This window comes from Urocitellus parryii, chromosome 10 (genome assembly GCF_045843805.1).
Source record: "Urocitellus parryii isolate mUroPar1 chromosome 10, mUroPar1.hap1, whole genome shotgun sequence".
NCBI lineage: Eukaryota > Metazoa > Chordata > Mammalia > Rodentia > Sciuridae > Urocitellus > Urocitellus parryii.
The window spans coordinates 65088531-65111063 of NC_135540.1; positions in this window are offsets into that span (position 1 = coordinate 65088531).

Sequence of the window (22533 nt, forward strand, 5' to 3'; positions counted from 1 at the left end):
AATGGCATGGGACTTGGATGCCAGTGCAAATAATTTGCATTTGATTCTGCTAAGTATCTCCTAGAAAAGAATAACACTCAGAACAGACATGACCCAGTAGTGTAGTCTAGGTTTGCAAGAAGCATACACAAAAAGGGGATTAAATATGTAAGTGTTTTATTAGGGGAAGTGCTTTATTGAGATAAAATGGAGCTGAACAAGATGAGATCTGATTTTTAGTGAAGAAGAGAGAAGGAGAAAATCAGGTTGTTCCAGGTGGCCATGAAGTCTGAGGAAGACTCTGCAAAGCCGTAGGGCATCTTAGAGCTGTCCAGGTGATTTTATGTCCTCCAAAAATGGTCCTGCATTGGTATCCTGCCTCTATGAGACACTGGATAGGAGTGGCCCCTGGGACACATGGCCTCTTGTAAATGCAGGAGGCTTTCAGATGTAGAAAGCCACAGCCCTCAGTCTACTGTGCTCCCAGTTTGCTGGTCTGCAAGGTGCATCCTCATGTTGCTTGCCAGGCTGGCATTGTAGATGTGCACTTGGGCTGTTTCAAGGTTAGCTGGAAAGGTGAGCAAGAGACATAATGATGAGCACAGAACTTTCCATCAGGGGTGCATGGGTAGCCCCAGATTGAACTTAGTGGGGGACAGACAGAGGTGTGCACATGCCAGGAGTTGGGCACTGCCTGGCTCCATTCCTTCCACCCAGTCTCCAGACACACAGCAAATCCCCTGTTTTCCTAAAGGAAATCAAGCATGTATTTTGGTTTCTGGCTTTGTGCCATTTTTATAGCCTGGACTTGATTTAGGTTTTATATTCTTGCTAAGAATATGCCCCAACACTTAAAAGAACCTTTATTATTGTACTAATTTGTGAAGAATTTGTTGTTGCTTTTTTTTTTCTCCTTTCTTCTCTTCAGGGTCAGGCTGGAGCCAGGTCATTGTTATCAATTGTATATCTGAAACTATATCAGGCATGGGCTGTGTCCCCACACTTAAACTTCTTAAAACAGGAAGAAAGACCCCTGCTGAAGAACTTGGGGGAGACAAGAAGCTGCTGAGGGCAGTGTTTCAGTAGAAATTACTAAACATACATAGAAAGTACCACCATATTCAGAGAGAGTTTTTGTGTGGTTAAATAAAACACTTTCCCTGTCATCCATCATCTGGTACACATAAGGGCCAGGTCTCCACCCACCATGGGTTGGAGAGTGGGAGGTGAGACTTGTATACATGGGTTCAAATCCTAGCTCTGTCACTTTCTACTTATGTGCCTTTGGGAAAGAAACAAAGTCCAGCTTCTTCACTGCCTCAGTTTTTCCATCTGTAAAATGGGTGATATGATCTATTATGGCTGGTAAGCTTTTAATCAAGGTAGTGCATTTAGTTTTCACTGGAGTGCATGATGTAGACATTGCTTTCATATGTGTTAGATGTTAGAACAGGTTGAGCCTTCCCAATCTGAAAATCCAAAATTGGAAAAGCTCCTTAACCCAACATGTTTTGGGTGCCAACCCCATGCCCCAAATGGAAAAAACTCTATTTCATACACAGAATTATTAAATAAATGATATAAAATTGTCTTCAGTCTATATATTTAAGGAACATATGTAACAAAGAAATTTTATGATTAGACTTAAATCTCATCCTCAGAGTATCTTATTATGTCCATGTTAATATTAAAAAAAATCTGAAATAAAAATTGCTGCTGTTCCCAGGCATTTTGGTTATAGGATACTGTACCTGTATTCACTCTGGATTTCCTGGCTGGTGGGGCTTAAACTTAGAACACATCAAGGAAGGTCTTAGGGATACAATTTTTAAAATCCCACAATAAAGCAGTTATCAACTAAATAAACTTACTATTTTGCTTTCTAGTAGGTGTTATTAAGAAATAGTAAGACATTTAATGACACATGCTAATGTTGACCAAACACTTTCTATGTGGCTGGTGCTGAGCTAAATCCTGCATGTATGAAACAGAATAGAGCAGCATGCAAAAGCAGGAGATCTGGATCAGGTCCCCTGGTTCACAATTCCAGCTCTGCCACTCAGAAGCTACTTCCCACTTCTTATTCTTCTTTAACAATCTGGAAGTCAGAATCTCACTGCAGTAGGGTAAATTCTGTCTCCCTGCAGCATGTCAAACTCCTGACTCTCAGTATGTCAGAAGGTGGGGCTTATTTGGAAGTGGTGCCGCTGCAGATGTAATTAGTTAAGATGAGGTCACACTGGAGAAGGGTAAGCCCTTAATCTAATCTGACTGGTATCCTCATAAGAAGCTAGTGTGAAGGTCCAAGGGAAGATCAACATGTGATAACAAGGACAGAGATTGGAGCAGCGGCCACCACCAAAAGCCAGGGAGTTACAAGGAACTATTCTGCCCAGTGTTCCAGAGGACCCATGTCCCAGCTGAGAATTTTATTTTAGTCTCTATCCTCCAGAATGTGAGGGGAGCTTTATGCTGTGGGCAATCGTTTATGGTATGTTATGATGTCAACCCCTTACTTCACAAGGACCACTGAAGCCACCTGAAGTGCTGTAAGCCAGGAGATGTGAGCCTTTTTTTTTTTTTTTTTCTGCTGCCCAGCCTCTCTGAGATGGTTCACCCTGCTTAGGTTCAGGTTTGTGCCTTGTCATGGGGGTGAAGTTTCCCTTTTTCTGCAGGTCATGGTTCTTCCTGGAAAACCATTTTGAAGTGCTGGACTCCCAAAGCCCTCTGAAGGAGGTGAGCTTCTGGAAACAAAACTAGCCCTTGTATGAGTCTAGATAGAGACTATCACTGTGGTTTAAACACTGTCCATCAAACACTTTAGAATGAAAAGACTAACTATTCCCAGCACTCATGGTCAGGAGGAAATCTAAGACCTGGGTGTATGCCCTGTGTATCGCTTCTTCTTCTCTCTTATTTTTTTCTTTTTAAAAAATTTATTCTAAATTGTTATATATGACAGAAGAATACATTTCAATTCACATTACACATATATAGCATATTTTTAATATCTCTGGTTGTACATAAAGTAGAGTCACATTATTTGTATATTCATACATATACTTAGAGTAATGATGTCCATCTCATTTCACTGCATTTTCTACTTCCTGCCCCATCCCTTATCTTCCCTCCCCTTTGTTCTATCTATAGTTCATCTATTCCACCCATGCTCCCCCATCCACATTATAAGTCAGCAACCTTATATCAGAGAAAAAAATTGGCCTTTTTTTTTTTTTACAATTGGCTTATTTCACTACATTTTTAATTACATCTATTTACCTGCAAATGTCATGGTTTTATTCACTTTTAATGCTAAATAATAGTTCATTGTTCAAATATACTGCAGTTTCTTTATCCATTCATCTATTGAAGGGCATCTAGGTTGGTTCCACAGTATAGCTATTGTGATTTGAGCTGAGCTGCTATGAACATTGATGTGTCTGTGTTACTATAGTATATTGATCTTCAACAGCCCCATGGGCAGATAGGGCAAAAATTCCCACAGATGACAAATTACAGCAGAGCACAACAGTCATGTTTGTCCCAATATAAGCCAGTAGGGGTACTGGAATGTAGGTTCCACCACCCTGAGTTGGGGTGTAAATCTACTGGGTTGCAAAGGGCCTGGGAAGGCACAAAGCTGTGGCTTCACCAGACTGAGGTTCTGATGGAGTTGGTGTCTGTTGCAAATTTCTATTTCAACATACTAATGTTAAAAACAGGAAAGCATAAATTCTAATCACTGAAATATTCCCTTTATTAAGAATATGACAGTACAGAACTTGGATGTCTTTTTCAGATTAAAAAAATGTAATGACATCATTATATACAATTATAGCATAATATTAGAAACAACAATAATGCAAACATGGCATTCAGATTTCTCACAAAACACATTTTCCTCCAGATTAAAATATTTTGTTCAGATGTATTATTTGTATATCTTTATGGGGTATAGCACAACAATTCAATATATGTATACAAGTTTTATTATGCAACATTAACTTTACTTCCAGGAGGTCACTATAGTGTAATCATCTTTTAAGTTTTTTGTGACTAATGACTGCATAGAATTCATACTGTGACAGAGTCTCTGTGTACTCTTCAATAACAGGGACATTCTAGCATTTCAAATAGGCATTGATGCAAGACATAAGAGGCTCATCACTTGTGGAACTTTTGGGAAACAGTTTTATTTAGGCTGCAGCAATTAAGAGGGGCTATTGCCAAAAAAGTCTCTGGTCTAGAAAATGTATGAGATTTATACTCAGTGTGTGGTTACACAACAGAGTGGTTAATATAAAAGTTGTTTTTTGTTGCATGTTTTTAGGTTAGACAGAGATTTCACAAGTTTTTACTAAGAAAATAGAAACAGTAAGAAGGTGCTCCCAGGGATGAACAGACAGATCAGCCAGAGATCCCTCTCCATCTTGCCCCGACAGGGTCAAGGTCCAGACCTTGCCAGCAATCCCCAGGCTTCTCCCCTGCCCACTTTACAGCTGGCTAGACCCACCTAGGCCAGCCTGCCACCTGCTGTGAGGACCACAGACTTTATTTAAAATACTCACTTTATTTTTCTTGGACAAGTTCCCTGAGTTAGCACTCTAATGCCAGATTTATGGGACCCCAATAGAACTCCAGGAGCTGGATCTGATGCAATCACACAAGAGTCTTTATTGCAAGCTTGATACTGGATTCACAAGCATTCCCAATGCAGCAGTCCCAGGGAGTGAGTTCCAGTCCTTTGTTCAAAGAGATTTTATAGGTTTTGGGGGGATACTCTATGTGTTACAACATCATGCAGCAAATCATTTCACACCACAGGAAAGTCAAACAACAACTCTTAAAATTGATTAACACATTCACTGGTGGGAACAAGTTTGGTAGGGGTGATTGGTTAGTACAAGAGGGGGATTCATTTGAACTGATTGTTTTAATCCATGAGGGGTGTACGTGCTAAACTACATGGTTTCCCAACATGCTATCAACTACCATAAACTACTGAGGGGTCATCTGGCATCCCAGGTAATTTACCTGTCTCATGCTGATTGGTGGTTGCTGGGGGGTTGCTATGGGTCCTCATCTAGCCTAACTGGGTCAGGGACACCTGGCTCCACAGATCTCTCCTGTTATTACAGACAAGCAACTCAGCAGGGTAGGTATGTGCCTAGAAAGGCTCTGTGGGTTTTTCCAAGGACAAGGTTCATGCCCCCTTTCTTAGGACAGGCCTTGAGGTAGAAGCTGATGTTATTTATTTATTTAAAAAATGGAGTCACATCAATTCCTCAGCACCACAACACCTCAAGGGTCTAGAAGGACTGGTGGCTGGTCCTGGGAGAGGAAAGGCAGGTGGCATGCGATGGACACTAGTGAGGCCACTGTTATGTAGCATGCCCAACTTCCCCAGCTCCGGCAGCCCTGTGTGGCACAACAGCAGCCTTGGGTTTCAGTCATTGCAGCAGCAACATAATGGAATGGAGGGCTCTGGTGGCAGCAATAAGCAGCTGCTTCCTGAGTAGTGCATGAGGTGTCCAAGGTAAAGAGTATTGATGTTGGGGCATTTCTTACATGATATGAAGTCTCAGGGTAAAATGGAGTCTGTTTGGTCATTGCCCATATAGCCTGGCCCACAACAGTTGTTGGTGTTCCTGTGGTCAGTCCTGCACTAGTTTTTATCTATTGCTGCCAGTGACTCTGATACAGGCTATGATAGAGGCTCTCCCCTTGACCTTGCTCTCCCCTCAGGGGCATGTGCTTCTGTGAGATCCTGGCCTGAGGCCCAAGAAAAGTCATAGTATACCTCTTTCCATTGACTAAGGGCTTTTCTACATCCCCACACCTGTCTATTTTGAGTACACGACCTTGCTCTTTCCCTCCCCTCCTTATATGTCTCCACTCTGAAGACTCACTAAATTTTAGTATTGGTTCAGCACCAAGGCTCACTAAAAGTGACACTACTTTCCCATCCCTTCCCCCTTGGAGAATTTTTACTTGGGTCTTGGCACTATACTGTTTACAAAAGCCCTGGTCCCAGTCACCAAGACTCTTGTCAGGCTTCACAAGCCTGGGACTAGTGAAATAGTGGGTGATAACCCCCCTTATCTCAGTCCCAGAAAGGTTTTAGCCTGGGGCTTGTGAATTTTGTAGTGATGAGCAACCAGTTCACTGTTGCTGAAACCAGAATTAGACAGGCAGTCAGTGTAGATAGGTAAATCAAGTCAGGTCACATTAAAGAGGCTAATTTTGAGTCTGGGAAGTTGAATACTGCCCCCTGAGGGATTATATCAAGAACCTGCCCCTGCTTCAATCTATTGCCAAGGTAACTTGTCCCAAGAATTTTCCCTCTCTACATGGAGCTAAAAGGTTGTTAATGTGTCCTTGGCTACTCCACCCACTCTTCCCCCTCCAGCCCACTTATTTTCCATCTTTTGGCCATCCCACTGAGCATTCCTGGGCCTAATCACATACAGAGGAAGGAGAAAGATAAGGGGAGGGGGAAGGCAGGAGAACAAAGGAAGCCTAGGACATATAAAATGGGCAGAACACCTCGCCTTTTGGGTTACCATGATGCCAGCTATGGCCCCCTTCTCCCTCACGGGAGAAGTCTATGTTACCCCTTTTTGAATAAACCCTGCTTCATATTCTTGCCTCAGTATGCTTTTCTAATGTTCAAACTTCAACATGTGGGGAAGCAGGACTTGTCACGATAACCAGTGTTATCATTGTGCTCTCTCATTTCTACTCTGGTTTGGTCTAGAGCCAGGGATGCCTGCCTGTAGCCACTCCAGCACTCTAAATTGCCATGGGGGAACTCTGAATCCCAAACCCCATTTTATTCACCTCTCAGCTGCCTCCTTGTCCCCCTCTGTTTGGCTCCAGATCTAAAGGTCCATCAGCTAATTCAATTTTTCACTCAGTCAGGACCTTTCTATGATGTGGACAATAGATCCAAATAGCCACCTAATAGCACCTTAAATCCCAACATTTTGTGGGATCTTTACATGCTCAGATAGAAGCCATGTCCTCAGCAACTTTGTCATGGAAACAATATCTTAGCTCCTGGTTCTTGGTACTTCCTGGTGGTAAACATTGTTAGTCTTTGCCATCATACTCATTGACATATTCCTGTGCTATGGGATTTATTGCTGCATCAATATGGTTCCAGTACTAATGAATTCTTGTTTCTCTTATAGACCACCCATCACTCAAATGGCCCTCCAGCCTATCATGGACCACTCGATAGACCCAATTTTTAAAAGGGACTCCAAACTGCTTGCCCCAACATCCCCCCTTTTTGTCAGCCTGAAGAAGCCAGAAAGATCTTCTTCACCCCCTTTCCTTACAGCAGTAAGGAGTTCCCAAATTAGAGGGGGGAATGAAGCCAGATTTAAAGTTAGGTAGTCAGTGTAGTTAGGTAAATTGGGTCTAATACCGAGTGAAATCTAAAATGGAGGCCATGCTGGGAATGACTCAGGGAAAACAGGACCATTCATGGAATGTTAATGAAGTTCCGAAGAGGCCCTAGGCCAAAGTACACCTGGAAGAAGTATTAATAAATAGCCCCCAGCAGATTTGAAGATAGCCCATCACAAAGAAGTGATAATGAAGTCCTTCCTGCTCAGACCACTTCTTTGGCCCACCTGTGTCCCACCCGGGCCTTCCAACCTACATTCCATCACTGAAAGAACTATAAAAAGGGGAGACAACTGCACTTCCACGGATTCCACCTTCTGGGTCCCCTTCTTCCTCCGGGAGAAGTCTTTTCTGCTGTCCTTTAATAAACTTCTAATTTCTACTCTGACCTTGCCTTGGCGTGCTTCTTTGGTTTTATTCTTCAACACTGGGGAGCAAGAACTCGTCACCGGTCAACAGCGGTAACACTATCACTCTTCCTCATCTCTACCAATAATGTTTAGTAATTTTCTACATCCAAACCTGGCCAAAATACCCACTGGGAATTGTTGGTAAAGATGGCGCCCAGAGTGCTTCTCTTCTGGGAGCTCAGGTCCATGACACACTGAATGGTGTGAACTTTGGATGGTGCACCTTCAATCCCTGAAGTGGCACAAGCTCTCGGCCAATAAAGAAGTAACAGCCCACTCTCCCTGCTCCTCCCCATCCTGCATTGAGCCCATAAATATCAACACTCTGTTCTCTCTCTCTCTCTCCCCTCCTCCTCTATCTCCTCTCTCTTCTCTCTCTCTCTCACTCTCTCCATTTCGCCATCCCCTTCTCTTCTGTGACTGGCTGCTACTGTCCTGCTAATAAAATCTCAGACAGGTAAACGGTTGTTTCAGCTTGTTGAGTTATGGAGCATTTTTCTGCCATTACTACAGGAAAAATAGTGTTAAAAGCTCTAGGCAGCAATCTCCCATACTAGAGCTGACATTGAAATACAAAGACTCAGCAGGCTTGATAAGAGCCCTAAGAATAAAGAAAAATAAATAAATAAAAACAAAGTGCCAATTTAACTTTTCCCTTGGCTGCAACACAGAAAAATGACTTTAAAACTTATTGTTTCTCTCTGTCTCTCTCTCTCTCTCTCTCTCTCTCTCTCTCTCTCTCTCCCTCTCTCTCTCTCTCCCTCTCTCTTTCTCTCTCTCTCTCTCTCTCATTCTCTCTGTTTCTTAAATGAAATAATTAATCACTACATCATTTTTTTCTAGGACTCTTCTTTTAAAAAAAAATCTAAATTTTTGAGCTCATAATTTTGATCTTCATGCCTAAATCATAATTTATGATCATACTTATTTTGTCCAAATATAATTTTTTTAAAATTTTTTAATTTTTTTAATATTCTGCTTTGCTCAGAGGCCAATTTACAAGGTTTGAATCTTAATCTAAGAAGTTTTAAAAGTTATAAGACCTTTACTTGTTTGTTCTGTGTACTGTCTTGTCTAAATGTGTAAGACTATAAGAATCAACATGTAGAGCACTCATAAACTAATTTTTTTTAAAAAAATGGGTCCAAAACCCTTTGATTCAAGTGATTTAAAGTTCAATTTATATTGGTTAAACAAACAAAGGTAATGATGTTTTCAAAATCATTAATACACTGTTTTTCCAGATGATCAGACAATGGAAAATCTCATTTTCTATTAAATGTCTTAAATATAATGTCTGTTGCTTCTAGGACTTTTCTTCAACAACAACAACAACAACAACAACTGCCTTTATATGTAACTAAACTTGATTTTCATGAGTAACTTAAGATAAATTAGATTTAACATAAATGGGATAAATATTACAAATGTGATTTTCATAAATTGTTGTTCAATGGAAAGTTTAAAATTGCTTTATTTCTGGTCTTCATTAAAAGCAAGATGATGAAAAGTTAAAATTCTACTTTCATACAGGTTCTAAAAACTCACAAGATGATAGAATACTGTCTTATTTTAACCAAATGACACCAGAATTTAGACCCATCAAGGTCAACACTCCTGGAGTTTAGACTCTGAGAATCATGCCAACAATGACAGGGAAGAAGCCTCTGAGGCAGCTACAGTGGCTTCCATTCTTCCACCTACCTTACATCCTTCAATATCCTTTGCTCTAAGACTTCCCTTTGCTCTTCCTACTCTCCTCCCTAGCTTTTACTTGCCACTAAGGCTCTAGATTCATCCAGAGACACTACTTCTACACAAACAAGGGACCCAAAACACTTTTTTGACCCCACGTATGAGACTTCCCCTTACTAAGTTCCACCAAACCCACCTGCATCCTTCACACCACCATCCCAGCCACCCTTCAGCTCTCCCATCACCCAATCTCACATAGCCATTTGAGACCCTGCCCCTTTACTTCCTCTCTAGAATATGCTGGGTCAGAGGGTGTAGGCAGAGTCCATGTGCCCTTCTCTCCTGGTGATCTCTCCAAAATTGAGAAATGTCTAGGATCCTTTACCTCCAACACTACCATATATAACAAGGAGTACACAACAGGCCTAAAACCTCACCTTTAATGATGAGTCTGGGAACAAGCCTGAAACTATGCAAATAATGTTCACCAATTGGAACTAAAAATGTCCTTGGAGTCCAAACAAGAAATCAATTTATTACCTGCTTACTGACAGGCTTAAAAAGGGTACCTCATAAAGTCATCAATTATGATAAACTCTAAGAGGTCATTTCAGGATAAAAGTGAAAACCCCTCTTTCTTTTTAAATTCCAATACACAAAATTTAGATCCCGAGTCACCCGATGGTCAGAACTTTCTCATAACCTACTTCTTCTCCCAGAGCTTCACAACATTAAAGGTAAACTTAAAAAGTTGAAGATAGGTCTCCTCACCCAAAGGCTCAAGTATTTGAGATGGCCTTCAAGGTGTACAATGGCAGAGATGAAAAGGCCTTCAAGGCTAAATATCAAATGCTGGCCAAAATATTTCAACAAACTTCCAGTACAATCACTAACCTTATAACCCTCAGTAGACCCCCTGGAACATGGCATAGGTGTGGTCAGTAGATCCACTGGGTAAATCTTGTTCCAAAATTTAAAAACCTCCTAGTACCTGTCCTAAATGCCAACAGGTGGGGACACTTGGTTGTTTATTGTGCCATTTCCCAGTGATGCAGAAGGTCACACAGCCCCCACCACATCCCAAGTAGACCTTCTGGGACTAGCTATGAAAGACTGATGTGACCTGGGATTTCAACATCCAATGACCACCATCACAACGTAGGATCCGAGATAAATCATTGTGGTAGCAGGTAGGCCCACCTCTTTCTTTTTAGACTCCTGGGGATACATTCTCATTATAAGTCCAATTTGGGGGACCCATCTCTACTTCCATGACCTCCATTGTCAGGGTGGAAGCCAAAACATATTAAGCACTAAGAACCCCACCTCTCCCATGCTCCATTCATGAGATCCCTTTCTCCCAATCTTTCCTCACTATTCCCCAATGGCCTTCTCCCTTTCTAGGAGGAGATCTCCTAAGTAAATTCAGCTCAGACATTTACTTTAATCTTCCCATGTGGAGCTCTCTCCCACACTCATTCTCACTTCCACTCCTCCTCCTTCTATCACCTACAATAACCCCCTCATCAATACCATGCTGTCTGTGATACTGATGATGATGAGAATCAATAAGGGCTGAGTTCCCTTTTCCCAGAGGTGAAGATTGAGAAATGTCAAGGTGAGCATAGAAAGCAAGTTTTATTTAAAGGATAGAACAGAGACAGACTTCGCCCCAGTGAATTGGTTTCAGAATTGGGTATCCAAAAAAGTGCAGTTTCCTGTCCCTTTTATATATTTTATAAGCCCTTTGTTCTCATTCTCCCTTTATCTTGACCTTCTTCTCTCCTCATCCTGTGTACATGACCAAAATGTGGGCAAGATTGTGGAGTGATCAAGGCAGAAAAGTAGCACCACAAGAAGCAATAATTAAGAAATCCTACAACTCCCTGCAGCAAAGAACAATTCCTGGGGCAGGTTGACTATGCAACATTTTGGAAGAGGAGGGAGAAAGACTTTGTAGAGGTCAGCATTTGATTTTATGTCATTTCCAACCAGTCCATATCTTTCTGATATGTCCCAATTATTTATTATGTACACTGACTGCCTTTTGTCTCCTTGCCCCCTTCCAACTGGATATGAAGGTGGGGCTTCCTGATCAAAGTGTAGACAAGTTCTCACTTCCATAAGACACATTCCTCTTTGAGATGGCCCAATCTTTCTCCTCACAGGGTGGTTATAAGAATAATGCAGGCTGGTGAAGGTGTAAGTAAGTGAAAAAGTGCTGCGTCTCTGTGTGTGTGACTTGCTATCCCTGTCACCTGTCCTGTGGTCTTGAATACTGGTGATTTCCCTCCAGAGTCTACTGCCCCAATCTACCTTATGTGGACAATCTTTTCATGGTGAGGTGTGACACTCACCCTCCCGTCTCCACAATGATTGCTAATAAGAAAGTAGATGAGACTGAAGACCTGGTTTCACTTTTACAAAGATGAGTAAGTTTCCACTTTTTCCTATGTCCTTTCTACCCCTGCCTATGATATGACTCAACAACACAAAGTTCTTATAGGGTAGGAGGGAAGTTCTCAGTTTGGGTAGGATTGGACTATAATGCTGGGGTTGGGAGAGCAAAGGCTTTGTAAACTGAGGGTATGGGGCAGCAAGGGATCATGGACCAGAGATGCCCAATCTCCTGGTACCATCTGCTCTTGGCTGCAGCCTGTGATTTCTATCTCTTGAAGCCACCTAGGGAAGCTCCATGATGACAGTGCTTTTCACCAGCTTTTAAAAGGAGGCCACCCAGATGATATGTGCAAACCAGAGTCAGTTAGAGTCCACCAATCATGTACACTGCCTGTGGAGGATGCTTTGGCCACTTCCTTCTTCTCTTTGGCTGACATGAATTTTTTGAGCAAACACCCTCTTCTTTTGGCCTCTACTTTCTCATGAGACCTAATGACTTTCTCAGTTTTTGTTGGGTCACCTCATCCCTGAGTGTTCTCAGTCAGTAGAGTCATTGATGCCTTTGAAATGACATTCACCTAAGCCACATAGACTTTTCTCTCTCTCCCGTCTCATCTTCCTGATATAATAGTCTGCTCTACATCTCTGTCAGGCCTCAGTCTGACTCCTCCTCCATGTGACTTAATGACACTCACACTGAGAACCAACCCACAGAACTTCTCACCACCCAACAATGGTCGGTTGCCTTCTCCCATAGCAATGTCATGTCCTGTCCCACTGCCATCTCCTGTCCTTATCACTTTTCCTGGCCCATTGGAACCTAAATAAAGTTTCTATGATCATTAATTAAAATCTTATTAAATTTTCAAAATTGAGTTTTGGGGTGATTATGATTATGAGCAAAGTTTACATTCTGATGTCTTTATCTTGTTAACCTTACTAAAATTCATGAATAAAATGATAATAAAAATGCAATCAATCTAAATATATCTTATCCCAATTCATTAATGTTTACTTAATAATGCCAATGGGATTCAACTCTTGATTCTATTTTACTAAATATTTCACCAAAATATTTCCTTAAATAATATTAGTAACTCATACTAAACTTTTAAGTGTGATGAACATGATTTTCTTAGAATTTTCCTCCAATAATGCATTGTGTGCTCAGGTTCTCTAACCTAAAATTTTTATAATCAGAATTATGCAAATGTAAGGCATATTTAATTGTTAAAAATATGATCTAGCCTTTACTCTCTGTCCTCTTATAGTGGTATCATAGATTTCAGGTTTATTGAAAAATGTTCCTTTTTCTTTAAAGAAAGAATAGTTTAACCCCACAGACCAGTAAAACAGCAGTTTCTCCTTTCTGTCCTCTGTCATCAGATGCACCCAAGGATACCTGCAGTGATGGCACCTCCCTAGGTATGAATGACACACTCAATTACCTAAGGGAAGAAATGTGTCTTTGCACAGATCTCATTTGCATGAGAGGCTATTCATTTTAAGGTGTTAACAACAAGGTAATCAAAGTGTTCTTGAAACATCTACTTCTTGAATCATCTTCTTGTTCATTAACACTGTTCAAAAAGGCAACTAGAGATTTTTTATGCTTTGCTAAATAAAAAATCAGGCATCTCTCAACTTTAAAGTGTATGTGCTCCCCACAACCAGGAGGCTTGTCCTTTTCTCAGGGAACTCTGGATTATTCCATGGAAGGTGGAGAACAATTAACAACCTCCTGTCTCCAGGGCTGCTCTCTGGGTGAGCAAAGGGAGTTAAGTGGTTTTTTTGTTTGTTTGTTTGTTTTAATTTAGAGTCAGTAGGGAAACACTAGATCCTGCCAAGGGCCCACTGAGCATATTTTTAGGATCAGAAGTCCCAGATACACACCCAGAGGGTCCATAAACCCAGAGTGAGTCTGGAGAAGAGGTCAAGCTGGCAGGTTTAGCACCTCCAATTTTCCTCACTCCAAACCAACTGTAAGATTCATGGCAAGCCTCTTATTTTCACACCTAAATTCTAAGAATATGGTAATTTACTTAATTCATGTGAAATGGCAAAAGCTGTCTGGTGGGTGATACCAGTGGACCATCATTGTCACCTCAGGTCTTGGCTCGCTATCCATGAATCAGTTACAGACATACCAGTCAAGACCTCTCTCCCAGGTATATTCCAGTGTGCCCTGAGCACTCTTCCTGAGAGAGGACACCTCCACACAGGTCAGAATTTAGTCTCAATCACTGCCTCAAGAGATGCCAAATAAGAATGCTCCCTAGCCCAAGGTTCATAGTCACATTACACTGAAAGAGTGTTCCCAATGTGCTCTTGGAGGCCTTGTGTCTTGCCCACTCATGTCTCCCATGGCCTGGGGGCCCAGGTAAATAGTTGCTATACAGTATTTGTAAAGGAAAAATAGCAAGGGTGAAAAGTCTATATGTGCTCAATACAGATAATTTGTTTCTCAATATTTTTTATATGAGATTAGTTGAATCCATGGATGGGGACAGCAGATAAAGAAGGTTAACAGTACATATTATATAAACCACAGTGCATTATACAAAAGGGACTGCTCAGTATTTAATATAACTAAAATCTTCTGTTTTTAATGACTTTTCTATGACCCTTGGGGCAAGTTCCTTGCCACTGGAAGGATAATAAATTCATTTCAAAAGTCTCCTTGGCAATGCCTCATTTCTTGCAGTTGTGATTAGTTTATCATTGGCTTTACTAGTCAATTGACAGATGAAGTCCTCCTGCAAAGAGCATGAATTTATCGTGGTCCTGCTTGTTCCCATTATAGTCTGTAAGTTCTTGGCAGAAATGTTGTTAAGCTACAAAGCCATTCTTGGGTGTTCAATTATAACTAGAAAATGTCACTCACAAGTCCTGTAGAAGGACACCCACAGGTGGGGTCATCACCCTCTGCTTAAAGGGAGTAATTGAGAGAAACCTCTCCTTCAGACCTTCAGCATGGAAGATGCTCCTCTTCACTGCTGACCCCAGGATCTACAGGAACCTGGACTGCTATAGGCCAGCGAGGTATCCTAAACCCAGCTCACTAACAATGAGGAAGACAAGGACACACCATCTACCTCCTATGCACACACAGGTTCCAACACTTTCTTCCCCACCCAAGCTGCTCACACTGTACAGCTCCTGGAGCAGGCACAAGGCCAGGATGCTGCTTCATAAGAATAATTTTAAACTTTATACATTTATTGGAGCCTCTAAATAAAGAAAACACTTGATATTACCAAATTAAATTATGATGTGTTTTTTTTTCTTTGTTTTGTAAGAATGTTTATTTATTTTACAGTCTCAAATATGATATTTTATTAAAAGCGAATTCATGTCTAAAATGCTAAAAGTTTTGATATAGAACATCTAAAATATAATTCAGCATTTTAAAAATTTTTTATTTATTTTTACATGAATTCTCATTATTATTATTATTATTATTATTATTATTTTGCATTACAATTCAAATACACCTTTATAACAGAATTTATCATATCTCTGTATACAATATATGTTGACACCAAATTCACATCTTCATAGATGTATTTTGTACAATGATGAGGGTCTCCTTCCACCATCCATGAAATTCCCATTCTCCCTCCCTTTCCCTCCCATCCCTCTTCCCTATCCAGAGGTAATCTTCTTCCCATGCTCTTCCTCCATACCCTATTTTGAGTTACCCTCCTTACATCAGAGAAGACATTTGGCATTTGTATTTTTGGGATTGACTAACTTCACTTGGCATAATCTGCTTTAATGCCATCCATTTCCCTGAAAATGCCATGATCTTATTATTTTTTAGTACTGAGTAATATTCCATTGTGTATAAATGCCACATTTTAAAATATCCATTCATCCATTGAAGGGCATCTATGTTGGCTCCACAGTTTAGCTTTTGTGAATTTTGCTGCTATAAACATTGATGTGGCTGTGTCCCTGTAGTATGCTGTTTTTTTGGTCCTTTGGGTATAGTCCAAGAAGAGGAATAGCTGGGTCAAATGGTGGTTCCATTCCCAGCTTTTCAAGGCATCTCCATACTGCTTTCCAAATTGGCTGCACCAATTTGCAGCCTACCAGCAGTGTATGAGTGAACCTTTTTCCCTGAATCCTCACCAGCATTTGTTGTTGTCTTCAAAATGGCTGTCATTCTTACTGGAGTGAGATGGTATCTTAGAGAAGTTTTAATTTGCATTTCTCTGATTGCTAGAGACAATGAGCATTTTTTTAGTATATTTGTTGATTGATTGTATATCCTCTGAGAAGTGTCTGTCCAGGTCCTTGGCCCATTTATTGATTGGATTATTTGTTTTTCTGATGCTTTTCTTGTTGAGCTCTTTTTATACCCTACAGATTAGAGCTCTACTTGGTCTGAGGGGTAAAAAATTGTTCCCAGGATGTAGGCGCCCAATTGACCTCACATATTATTTCCCTTGCTAAGAAAAATCTTTTTAGTTTGAATCCATCCTATTTGTTGATTCTTGTATTTAATTCTTGTGCTATAGGTGTCTTATTAAGGAAGTTGAGACCTAGCCCCATGTGATGGAGATTAGGGCCTACTTTTCTTTTATTAGATGCAGAGTCTCTGGTTTAATCCCTAGATTCTCGATTCATTTTGAGTTAACTTTTGTGCATGGTAAGAGATAGATATTCAATTACATTTTGTTTCCATATGGATTTCCAGTTTTCCCACCACCATTTGGTGAAGATGCTATTCTTTCTCCAGTGCATGGTCTTGGCATCTTTGTCTAGTATAAGGTAGTTGTAATTTTGTGGGTTAGTCTCTGTGTCCTGTATTCTGTACCATTGGCCAATCAGCCTGTTGGTGCCAGTGTCATGCTGTTTTTGTTATTATTGCTTTGTAGTATAGTTTAAGGTCTGATATAGAGATACAACCTGCTTTGCTCTCCCGATTAGAATTGTTTTACCTATTATGGGTATCTTATTTTTCCAGATGAATTTAATAATTGCTTTTTCTATTTCTATGTAGAATTCCATTGGTATTTGAATCAGAATTGCATTGAACTTGTAAAGTGCTTTTGTTAATATGGTCATTTTAATAATATTAATTCTGCCTATTTATGAGCAAGGTAGATCTTTCCATTTTCTAAGGTCTTCTGTTTCTCTCTTTAGGGTTCTATAGTTTTCATTGTATAGATCTTTCACCTCTTTTGTTGTTTCCCAAGTAACTTTTTTTTTTGAGGTTATTGTGAATGAGATAGTGTCGCGACCCCTTGCCCGCAAGGAAGACGCAACTCGGGAATCTTCTCTCAGCAGTTTATTCAGGTCCTTGATACTTTTTCTTCTTCGTCCCGGATGCCCCTCCCAGCCTTAATAAAGCACCTCAAGCCCCAATGCGAAGCTGCCATGTGGACTTTTCTTATAGGGTGCCAAGTCACAGCGTACCAACTCATTCTGATAAGGAGTTGTTTGTCACAGACTACAGGGGAAACCAGCGCCATCTTGTAATGGCGGCCACAGTTCACAGAAACGGCTCACCACAGTTCCCCCTTTTTTGTTTTATTACGACAATACAGGCGAGAGTAGAGGTCCTATCCCACTGTGCAGAAGTGGCTGCATAGTATGGCCCAGCCTTAAGGAGGGCCCTTCCCCAAACCTGAGGCCATATCAGCCGACGCCTTTTTTCGTGGGGCGGGGCGTGGACGTCAAACCCGCATGCAATAGGACATGCTCCCCTTGAGGTCCACTCAAGTGGATCACTCAAGTGCAGTGCCTTGCCTCGCATCCTGTATCGTGACGATGGTAGACAAAGGGGGACAGCTGAGGCTGTCTTTGTAGTGCAGACAAAATTAAGTTGGCAACACCCTAAGAGAAAGGCACGGACAATAGAGAGGGGGAGAAATTTGGTTGTGACATCTGCCATTGTTAGATAAAGGTCAAGACGTTCCCGTGGAGCACATATGTCATGCCCTTGTGAACTGGCCACTTTGACATGCAGAACAAGGAATTGGGGGCTGGGCCCCGGGGGCCAGGGAAGGCCTGCTATCAGCAAGTTCCCCTCTTTTGTTTATTGCATGTCAAAGGGAATCAAGTAGCCCCTGTCTTAGGTCGTCCACCGCCCCTGCACTGCTTACCCGTCTCTGGGGAGGCCCCACTCCCCTGTCTTAGGTTGCAGTGTAAGCGTGGAAGTTGCCCGTCACTGGGTACTACAAGATCAGCTCAGCGTGTTGTGGCCAACAGGACATTGTTATGGTAACCGCCTCCATAAACAGGACCCATGACCATCACCATCAAATGGCAGGTGTAGTTGGACTGTAAGATTAGCTAGCAAAGATCCTAGTGCAGAAAGGCAGGGAGGAGAGGTATGCACAAAGGAAAGATATGGTAGAAGTTCCAACACTAGAAGAGTGACAAAAGAAGGACATGTCGATCCCAGTGCAATGTAACTTGGGGTGCAATGACCATGTCAAAGGTTTACTGTTTAAGATGCACAAGCCAGACTTGTGGCGAGTTGCCATTTTCTAAAGCAGCAAGAGCTTGTATGATCATAGCCCTATCGTGAGCACTGCGGGCCTTGAGGCGACAGAGAAACCACAAGTAGAGAAACATACCAAAGCAACACATTGCACCAAAAATGCCTATTCCCACCCATTCCTTAAAAAAGGAAAAGGCAGAAGAAATCCAAAGGGTGAATTGTCCCAAAGTCACCGGTATGACACGGGTGTCGTTCAAAACAGCTATCTGAGTCAGTTGAGACTGGATCAAATTTTCTGCCACCATGGACCAATTTCCAGCCAAGTACTCTCCGATGATGCGGGAAGCATTTCTGGAATTATTAAATCTCTGCTTTCCGAATCTCGGTAACGACGATGCCAAGTCCGGCTAACGGAAACCGAGTCCGGCGAGAGACGTCGAGGTTAAAAAATAATAAAAAAATCACAGGACACCAACGTTCTTCATCCAGGAGGAGGCATGTGTGTTTTTTTTTTTTTTTGTTTTCTTTTTGTTTTTTTTTTTTTTTTTTTTTTTTTGCTTTTTATATTTTGGAACAATTTTTGAAAACCTTAGAATCTATAAACAAATTATTATATTTTGAGAAGAAATATCAATGAAAATAAAGTTAAAACCTTTAGATATTTTGGAGAAATAATTATAATAATTTATCATTATATGAGTTTGAACAATAACCTTGAGAAGTAGAAATTACTTGATTGTATTTTTACTTAAAAGCAAATTTATAGTAAACGCATTTATCTCAAATATCTGTAACTGAAAAAACAGAGTACCTGATAAATGTAAATATAAAACTTAAATTATAGGTTTTCTGTTGAAGAAAAACAATTAGGCAAATATATATTAACTAATCAATTAGGCATGTGCTAATTAATTTATAGATTAACAAATATAGGTTATCTAAATATCTAAAATATATATATAAAGAATAAGAACATAACTTATAATTGTATTAACTTCATGTAACCACGTGGTCTTAAAATATTTGGATCCATTTAAATTTATTTTTAACTAGGAGTGCACTCTTCTATGTGACGTCACTTGATGTAACTGAAATAAGATCCTTGAGTATACATTTTTATTTTTATAGTTAGCAATGAAAATAAGGATTTTTTGGTCATCACAGGAACTTTGCCGACTTGTTCCTGTGGCGAGCAAATGCATCCTCATAACCTTCAAAATTAAAAGTAAAATATAAAGAAGCATATTTGATATCTCCCATCAATAGAACATTATTTAGTAACACAACTATAGAGAAAAAGTCAGGTTATTTAACTTAGAACTAGCTTAAATTTAGGACTGTAACATAGAAACCTGTGGAATTAAATTTTGTCTGAAAAAGATATCTTTCATTAGCATTTACAGGTAGGCATTTTGTTGTAAAAAAAATACAGGCTCTGAGCAGCTCCGGTAGAAACCTGAAACACAGCAGTACAGGTTAGTGGCTGGAAAGCGGGACCAGAAGTCCTGTCTGAGTGACTGTGGAAGAACCAATCAGAAGCCCGCAAAAGTGTGGGAGGTGGGACCAGGAAGCAGCTATGCCGGCCAGGTACCCCATGGTTACCATGGTGATGCAAACAACATGGAGTCTGGTGCCCATTTTCAGGGCAAAAGTTCTCCAAGTTTTCTTAGCCGATTGTATTTTGTTTGATTTTGTCTGCATTTTCCCCCGCCTGGCCAAGATCTTACTGCGGTAGCAGCTTGTTCTGTCTCTGCGACCTGCGGTTGCAGTTGTACATCCTGTACTTCCTGGCATTCCCCTAGGGAGTCTACAGATAGAAAGGGGTTGGTCCGTGGGAAGTGACGAAGTCGCCCTCTCCCCGGGGTACCATTCCGTCCCTGGATTGCCCCATACACCTAGGCTTCCGGGGCCCGGGCCGGGCCCCTGTTTCCGTTTTGAGGGCAGCGGCCAGAACCTGTCCTGTAATATGAGCTCCATCAATATCCTTACAAGCTCGAATCATGTCATCAACACTCTTTGCTCTGGTAGATTTAATGGCATTTTGGCAATAGGAATTTGCATATTTAAGAGCCAATTGCTTAATGACCGGCATGGCTTGTTCCAAGTTAGGGAATATTTTTTCTGCTATCTGTATCAATCAGGCAAGGAAGTCAGAATAAGGCTCAGAGGGTCCTTGAGCAATTTTTGAAATTTTTGTTTTAGCATTTGAAATAGGTAGAGCCTTCCAAGCCTAAATGGCTGCTGTAGCTATCTGAGCATAGACCCCAGGATTATAATTAATTTGTTGATTTATGATAGCATATTGTCCCAAGCCTGTTAACATTTCAAGGTTATGCCGTGGGAAGCCGGCGTCCTGATTGACTCGGGCTAGCTCGCGACACCTCTCTTGATTTTCACTTTTCCACAACAAAAAATCCCCTCCGGACAACACAGACATGCAAAGCTGTTGCCAGTCACTAGGTGTCAGCTGATTGGCAGAGAAAGACTGGAAGAGAGTCAATGTAAAGGGGGCATGGGATCCGTAATTAGTAACTGCCTCCTTTAGTTGTTTAATATCCTTAAAGGCTAAAGGAACATGTACTCTGGCCGGCTGTCCATCGGCATCCAAGTTTTCAATTACTGGGAAGTTTGGGCCGTCTTAGGCTGCCACTGAACACCCCCCAGCCTTCTGGGGTTGTCCTTGTCTCAATCGGGGTTATAAGGAGGGAGCGTGACAGCGATCGGGGCTGTAGGTGCTTTAAATCTTGACTTTTTCAATCGACCCTCCAGTTCCTCTATCTCCCTTTCCAATTCTTCCTCCTGCCAGCTGTTACCATGGAGCCCAGTTAGTAACTCCCTTATCTTAGAAATGTAGTCAGCACTGTGAAGCCCAGCTCAAGGCCAGAGGCCTTGTTACATATTTTTGTGAAAAACTAGTAAGGGAGTGTCCAGTGCCTGGAATGCTGATTTTTTCAGACAGTAGCCAAATAAAACAGGGCAACATGAAAATAGGAAGTTTATCTACATTAAACCTTTTTGTAGAGATTCTTTTGCTGAAAGTCCCAAAATAAGCCATGGTGAATATTCTGGAGAAGGTCAATTAAGACTTTTCTGTGGGCCTGATAGGGAGGGGGAAGATGAGAAGGCGGGGTTGAGAGCGGCTAGGGTGGATCTAATTCCTCAGAACTGTCCGAGCTACTTGTGTCCTTGGGAGTTTTTAACTCAGTCAAGTCCGGATAGAGCCTTCTCCTCTGTTTAACTTCAGACTCCCTTATCTTTTCACCACTCTTACTCCTAATACTTTCTGCTACCTCGCTATGTGACCCCTCCGATTTTTCTTCATGCAATTGCTCAAGAACGGCCTGACCCTCGCTCACAGCTTTCTGGCATTTACCATCCATTATACACCCCCTCACTAATTTCCAAAGCGGAATGGTACCGCCCCTTAAAGTTCCTTGTTTGTAAGCGAAATCCAGATCTTTCCCTAATTTGTCCCAAATGGGAATCATGAGACTCCCTGAAAAAGCAAACCAAGGAGCTACAGAGTCAGTCTCTTCTAAAAACCTCTGTAATGTGCACTGCTTCACTTTAAGTCCCTTAGAACGCAGTAACCCGTCCAAGGCCAGCAAAATTGGACTTGAGGGAGTAGCACCCATACTGTTCCAAGCAGTATAAAGAAAGTGAAAATACAAAACCCCGCTCTCTCTTTATCTACAGAGGAGTGTCTTATTTATTTATTTATTTTTTCCCGGCTCTCTCTTTATCTACAGAGGACACAACAACAAAAGAAACACAAAAAACAAAAGCGAAATGACACAACAAAAGAAACACAGAAAACAAAAGTGAAAGTACACAGTGCAGCTGCAATAAATATGAGGCTCTCTCTTTCTTTGTAGAGGAGCTGACCCCGCTTTGGACGCGGATCCCACTTACTGGGACTATCCCTGCTTTGATCGCAGATCCCACTTACCTGGGACTAACCGGTGCACCACCCCTGACTGACTGAAAGTTCTGGTTCCCGGGTCTCGGCACCACTTGTCGCGACCCCTTGCCCGCAAGGAAGACGCAACTCAGGAATCTTCTCTCAGCAGTTTATTCAGGTCCTTGATACTTTTTCTTCTTCGTCCCGGATGCCCCTCCCAGCCTTAATAAAGCACCTCAAGCCCCAATGCGAAGCTGCCACGTGGACTTTTCTTATAGGGT